Raw genomic sequence first — 8,176 nt, forward strand, 5'->3', positions numbered from 1 at the left:
AGAACAAGGCCCAAACTTCACACCCAAGGCTGTGGTCACCCTATTTACATTCAGCGTGTAGCTATGGAGCTATTACTCTAATTATTCTTCACTTGTAACTCGTGCACGCAGGCAGGGCAAATATCCATCATCTGAAATTTTACAGATCACAGCTGCCTTGTTTGCATCTGCACCATGTAAGACAAATAATGCAGTCACATCCGGCCTCAAGGTAGCCAGAGACCCACAGGATGGAGTCATTGTTTGGGGGTGTTCCAACTGCTGCTAATGCAGCCCAGATGACACCAGACATGAAGTGATAAACAATAATGCCCCTCGAACTACTCTTGAGCTGCTCCTGCTCAGTTGATATTTAACAATACAACACAGGAAGTATTCTGGGGTCCACATGTTCAGATGCTAAACACACAATCTAAGGTGATGCTTCTCTCCAAAAGGAATATTTTAAATGTCCCTCCTCCTGCTCCAGATCACAGAAAATCTGATATTGCAGAGAAAATGCCAGAGACAGAGCTATGCTTCAACACAGACTCAGCAAGCAGGATGCAGAGCAAGGCTTATGCAAACATCCACCAATACTCCCAGGGCTTAGGGACAGTGCTGACAGCAAATGCTGCAGCAAAACTAAGACCCAGGCAAATCCCTGAAGTCAACACCTATGCCCCATTGCAGACCAGACCACATGCAGCTAGAGCATGGGAAACATCACTACCAGACAGAAAGAGAACAAGTGTCTTTGGGCCATAAAGTTTGGGGTTCTTACAAACATGAGTGAAAAGAGGATGGGCCTAGATCCTACCATACTCTTCACTTCTGGTTTAAGTATGAGTGCTTAACTGTGTCTAATCATATTCACATGATTTGAAAATTTTCATAATTCCAGTTAAAAAATCTAAAAAGTGTGAGAGCAAAATAAAAATGTCAATAGAAATATTTCAGACTGTTATTTACAGATGCTGGAGGCTTACCTCAGCTTTAGAGCTCAGCAGCATCCTGTTCCTAGAATGCTAAGAGGATATGCAACCTGCAACTGTTACTCTGCAAGTGTCCCAGACTGAGTACCTCTGTCCTCCCCAGACATTAAAAATGAGACAAATGAGCTGGGTGCAGTGGCGATGGCTCATGCCTGTAATCCCAGCACTTTGGGAGGCTGAGGCTGGCGGATCATGAGGTCAGGAGATCGAGACCATCCTGGCTAACACGGTGAAACCCTGCCTCTAGGAAAAATACAAAAATTTAGCCGGGTGTGGCGACACACGTCGGTAGTCTCAGCTACTCCAGAGGCTGAGGCAGAAGAATCACTTGATTTGGGAGGCGAAGTTTGCAGTGGGTGGAGATCACACTTTGCACTCCAGCCTGGGTGACAGCGAGATTCCATCTCAACAAAAAAAAAAAGAAAGAGAGATAAATGTAGGGTTATACTCTAGAAGCTGCTGTTGCTGATAGTTTTCATGTAATCTGTGAATTAGTGGCATTCAAATAGAGAATATAAAAATTAACTCAAAGGCCGGGCGCGGTGGCTCACGCTTGTAATCCCAGCACTTTGGGAGGCCGAGGCGGGCGGATCACAAGATCAGCAGATCGAGACCACGGTGAAACCCCGTCTCTACTAAAAATACAAACAAAAATTAGCCGGGCGTGGTGGCGGGCGCCTGTAGTCCCAGCTACTTGGAGAGGCTGAGGCAGGAGAATGGCGGGAACCCGGGAGGCGGAGCTTGCAGTGAGCCGAGATGGCGCCACTGCACTCCAGCCTGGGCGACAGAGCGAAACTCCGTCTCAAAAAAAAAAAAAAAAAAAAAAAAAAAAAAAAATTAACTCAAAGTTTGAGTCAGATTTCCTAGTTTTCTTCCTGGTGTTAGCTTTTGGCTTATGTTTCAAATGGAAATAACACCAGACCTGCACAGTGGGTCTAGGATTACTGAACATGAACATGAACCTATATGAAACCTTGTAGAATATAGATCATTTGCACACAGTTGATACTCAAATATATTCTTCCTATCCCCTGTAATAATCAACACTGGCATACCTCATTAAATATGTCAATGGATTTGATAAAGAGTATCATATTTGCTCACTACAACAATTATGAGACAGGTAGCAGAGCCATTTACAGTCTCCATTTGAGAATTAGGACATGAGACTTGTTTACCAAATGCAGTTGGCTGGAGCGAATTCAGCTTACATCAAGGAGTCGGGTCCTACACCATGGTTGATTGTGCTCTGTGGGGCATGTACAGCATTGGGAGGGTGAATATCTCAGTTTAGCACGATTTGAGCTCAATCATTGTTCTCAGGCTTGGCTTCATTTTCACATTTTAAGAAAGAACTACTCTATTCTTCCCCAGTAGAGTATCAACCCTTGGAACTCCCTATCATAGCACTCTGGGGTATACTTCAAAGCACTGAGAACTGTTTATCCTCATCTTTTGTCATTAATTTTCATATTTATCTACTCTCTGTTTTCTTCCATGACCATGTAAAATTTTTAAGATCACCACATAGCCCAAACCTCATACTTGGTACTTGGTACGTGTGAAAAAAAAATCTATTTTATAAATTGAATAGTAATTAACTAATATTATTTTTGAGGACACCTTTATTAGTAAGGCCTATTTCCAGTTAAGACATTAAAAATCATCATAATGAGCCTGGAACTTTAGTGGGCTTTTTCCCATTCTGTAACATCTCAAAGGCCAGAAACAAGAAGGCTCACAGGATTATAGTAACAGGCACAGAGCAGTCAGTCCTCAGGTGGCCAACAACAATTCTACCACTGACCCCACCTCGGGACTCAGCCTCTTCTGTAATATGAGGGCAGAGATACAATTCACACAGTGTCCTGGTAACCAGAGCATCCAGTCTGTGTGTGAGTCTCCTTGAGTGGATTTCCAAGGTGGGATAGGAATGGCATGTGGGATATTCTGACTGCTAAGACTCCCTTGCTTCCACAAATAACTCATTTTCACTTATGAGGAAAGAAAACTATCCACTCCCCCCCACCAACTCCAACAGCAGCAATCCTGAAATAGCAAACCAACTGTACCTTCCAGGGAACTTTTGGCATTGCACTTGGTGACATGAATTTTAACCGCTCATGGTGTATCGTAAGTCTGTATGAGCCCTCAGTTCAAGTCATGGCTTGGACTCCATAATCAACCTCAGGACAAATTATTGTCTTGGAGCATCTTTGAGATGAAAGAGCAAGAAGAGATAATGCTCTGGATTTTGGCGAATCTTAGTATCACACTAAGACCAAATAACTAAATCATATGAGGGACAGAAGAGAGCCCAGAAGGGAACATCAAAACTAGGAGTAAAGCACTAAACAGAGATACAAACTGAGAAGATAGATTAGGGGAGGGAGACACGGGGCGCGGGGGGAGTAAAAGATAGAAAGAGGGAGAGGGAGAGAAGGAGAGGAGAGAAGGGAAAATGAAAGAGAGAAAGAGGGAGAACAGCCTGTTGATACAGAACAGCTTGTCAGCACATGTCTCCTCTTTATCTGCTGGTAACAGCCTGGTGCACAGGTGAGTCCAGCTGGCTTAAAGAGGTAGAATCAGGGCAAATATAGCACATGGAAGATGCTTCACCCAGACCCTGGTGTATGCAGATAGTAAACAAACAATAAAGGATAGTCATCCCTCACTTCCTACAAGTCCTGGGTTGTGACCCTCTGCATGTTCACCAACACATGTGAGAACATTTGTTCTGATAAGTTTCAAGCACCCTCTGAGTGGGGTTTCTCAGGGGTCAGATTTCAAGCAACCCTAAGTTATGTGGCTTCAATGCACTTTTAAGCCACCTATTTCTGCTGACCGAGGGCTCCAGCCATGCTAGGATGATCGTCTGCCTGTGGCAGGTGTCCTTCATGTATAAATATGCAAAACTGTTAATTTCTGACAACAATGTCTTCCGCAAACAATCAATAAGCTAAGAAAAAATCTGGTAGTCACCAAACTCACTTCTGACAGAGAAAATATTATCATGGCTCAGTATCATTTTTGCTACCCAAGTAAATCCTCTTAAGGAATGTATTCCATCTAGGTTCAAAATAACAGTAATTCCTAACATTATTAAGTCAGGGCTAGGTAATGTATGCTAAGTCTCCAGGTATATCTCAGGTTTCTCTAGCCTCTGAGTGCAAATAAAGCCCTAAAGCAAGCAGACGACATCCTTGTCACGGTCACAGATTCATCTCCCTGAGATCCCTGAAAATACTGAATTAAGAAACCCTATGAAAAGTATAGAAATTTTGCTCTGTCTTTGAATCTATAAAAATGGTTATAATACCTCTAACCTATAGGTCACTGTGCAATTTTAATGCTTGACCTATAGCATAAACTCTCAAACTATTTCACTTTTCAACTTGTTTCTCGTCCATTCTTCTAATTCCACTAAATTTTTTTTTCTAAGACACTACACATTTTCTAGCCAAATTCCCAAATTTTTCACAGAGTTCCTCACCCCAGTATTTTCATGGGTCTCAGGGAGGCCAACCTCTGACCCCAAGAGTGTTACCTGCTTTCTAGATTCTCTGGCCTGGAGAGCTGGCGTCCAGGTGACACACCTCGTATGGACTGTGGTGTCGCTTCATGGCCAGCATGAGGCTGCCGCAATCTCAGCTAATGGTGGAGCCTGACGTCCAGTGGAAATAACACCAATAATAATAATGCAGTAAAAATACATACAAATCTGTCTCACCATGAGTATCTAGTTCTGAGTTTCTCTTCCTGCCGCTTATGCCACCGGAGTTCCTGAGCCACCTGTTCCTGCTGACAGATGGAGTGCACAAGCCCTAAATAATCCAAGTCATTAAGTCTCCTCAAGGTGAGGGAGAAAGCATTTTCTCTTCCCATGATACACACACAGTCAGAAGTGTCCTAGACTAAAACTGCTTCAACTCCAAGTTGCACAGTTCGTTCAGTTTCAGTCACGAAGACAGCTGGATCACGATGTATTTCCCTAATCATCTACCCACTTCGCCAGGTATGATGGTTCCTTTACAAGGACTTATGAGTTACACAGGATAAATCCAGTGCAGCATGCTCACTTTCTGCTTTTCAACCTCAGAAATCAAGGTCTTGGTTCATTTTATTCTCTCAAGAAGTCTTAGCCTTTAACTAAATGTCTTGATTAAATCAATACCCCTACTTCAAACCTCAACATCACACACTATACCTATGTAACAAACCTTCGCATCACCTCTTGATTCTAAAATAGAAGTTAAAAAAATCAGTTATCTGGAGAAGAAGACCCTCACATTTAATTGAAGTCTCCGACAGAGCCCAAGCTTCAGGACTCAGATGCAATCAAAATGAACTTCTAAAGTAGCATTGATTTTGATCTTCAGAATAATCTCTTGAAAAATGTTTTAATCCCTATTGTATACATGAGAGAATTCTCCAGTTATTACGGTAGGAGGTGTCAGAGTATACATCCAGTACCTGACATGTCTGATTCAAATTCTATACGTCTGCTGCTGTCATCAGCTCACATGACAGCAGTGGATATATGTTAACACGAAATTGTGGGTGGATCATTCCATGATTGTTAATTGTATCACTAGCTGTACTATGACATTCTGAAGGGCAAAATTCAGGCCTTTACTTTTTCTGTCCTCAGCACAGGGACCCAGCAGATAATTGACTATCTAATTGGTGCTCAAAAAGTAATTTTAGCTTGAATTGAATTGAGTCATATTGGATTAAGTAAAATTAAATTCATTCACTTTATTGATGAGGCTATTAATAACCTTGACCCTTGTGCAAACCACACTTATATGTAATTGATATGCCCCCTTCACACTGAAACCACATGATCAGTGAACTCGAAAAACATCACTGATGCCCACAATGAATGTGGCCTCTGGAACTATCATTGCCTCTTATAATTTTTGGAGATCATAAAATGTACTGGAAGAAAACATGGCTTTAGTGTCTCAGAGACTTGATTTAAAATCCTCACACTGCTGCATAAAACTGTCCAAACATTGACAAGGTGCATAATGTCTCCGGGCCTCTGTCTTTGAATCCATAAAAATGGTTGTAAGATCACTTACCTATAGGGTCATTGTATAATTTTAATGTGATACGATATGCCTAACTATAGCATAAACGCCAAACTAGGGTATTTCACTCATTCTACTCCTAGTATCCATTGGACTCATTGCCCTAATTAAAGCATGAAAACAATGCTTTAACTGATCAGATTATATAGAAGACTTTTTCTCTTATCTTGTACAGTTATTTCTGAAGAAAGGAATATAATGTTCTGGCAAGAGCCAAAATATCTGGCTTTCAATAAAGATTTGCTGCTGCTATGACTGCTGCCGCAACCATGAGGTATAAGAATATAGCATGTGTGTAGGTGATATCCCAGATGGGTCCCCATAGGAAAGTGAGATGTTCTGTGAATATCCTAGAGAAATTCATAGAAAAGCATGAAGGACTGCATTCCTTAGGATCCAGAATACTAGGCCACGCTGGATTAAAAAACAGAAGGAACTAAACTGTCCTTTCTTTGAGCAGGAAGGAAAAATAATATCAATGCCTACAATGAGCCAATGCCATTTGTTTTTATTCTCTATAATTGCTGGCAATGAGTGAAGACTCATCAACATTTGATATGGTTTGGTTGTGTCTGCACACAAAATCTCACCTTGAATTGTAATAATACTCAAGGTCAGGGCAAACAATCAATCTACCTGGTCCAAGGGCAGGACCAGGTAGAGATAATTGAATCATGAGATGGTTTCCCCTGTACTGTTCTAATTCTCACAAGATCTTATAGTTTTATAAGAGACTTCCCCCTTCACTCAACTTCCATTCTCTCTCCTGCCTCCATGTGAAGAAGGATGTGTTTGCTTCCCATTTCACCATGATTGCAAGTTCCCTGAGGCCTCCCCAGCCATGGAAAACTGTGAGCCATTTAAACCTCTTTTCTTTATAAATTACTCAGTCTCAGGTATGTCTTTATTAGCAGCGTGAGAACAAACTAATACAACATCATTACCATTTTTAACCTGACTACATGTATAAGGCATTAAATGGAGAATACAAATGAAAAAATAAATGCACAGTAAAAACTGTTTTTAAACTATTCATCCTTAGTATTTCTTTTTTTTTTGGAAATGGATCTCGCGCAGGGGCCCAGGCTGGAGTGCAGTGGTGTGATCTTGGCTCACTGCAACCTCCACCTCCTGGGTTCAAGCGATTCTCCTGCCTCAGCCTCCTGAGTATCTGGGATTACAGGCATGTACCACCATGCCTGGCTAATTTCTGTATTTTTAGTAGAGATGGGGTTTTACCATGTTGGCCAGGCTGGTCTCGAACTCCTTATCTCAGGTGATCCACCCTCCTTGGCCTCCCATAGTGCTGAAATTGCAAGCATAAGACACCCAGCCTCATCTTCAGTATTTCAAAAACAACAAATTTTTCTAAACTGAATATTTTATATTTACATGATACCTATATAACAGTTTCTTAATCACTGTTTTCAAAGTTCCCATGGAAGATCTAATTAAACTAAAGAGCTTCTGCACAGCAAAAGAAACTACCATCAGAGTGAACAGGCAACGTACAAAATGGGAGAAAATTTTCGCAACCTACTCATCTGACAAAGGGCTAATATCCAGAATCTACAGGGAACTCAAACAAATTTACAAGAAAAAAACAAACAACCCCATCAAACAGTGGGTGAAGGACATGAACAGACACTTCTCAAAAGAAGACATTTATGCAGCCAAAAAACACATGAAAAAATGCTCATCATCAATGGCCATCAGAGAAATGCAAATCAAAACCACAATGAGATACCATCTCACACCAGTTAGAATGGCCACCATTAAAAAGTCAGGAAACAACAGGTGCTGGAGAGGATGTGGAGAAATAGGAACACTTTTACACCGTTGGTGGGACTGTAAACTAGATCAACCATTGTGGAAGTCAGTGTGGCAATTCCTCAGGGATCTAGAACTAGAAATGCCATTTGACCCAGCCATCCCATTACTGGGTATATACCCAAAGGACTATAAATCATGCTGCTATAAAGACACATGCACAGGTATGCTTATTGTGGCACTATTCACAATAGCAAAGACTTGGAACCAACTCAAATGTCCAACAACGATAGACTGGATTAAGAAAATGTGGCACATATATACCATGGAATACTA

This window comes from Symphalangus syndactylus, chromosome 18 (assembly GCF_028878055.3).
Source record: "Symphalangus syndactylus isolate Jambi chromosome 18, NHGRI_mSymSyn1-v2.1_pri, whole genome shotgun sequence".
Lineage (NCBI taxonomy): Eukaryota > Metazoa > Chordata > Mammalia > Primates > Hylobatidae > Symphalangus > Symphalangus syndactylus.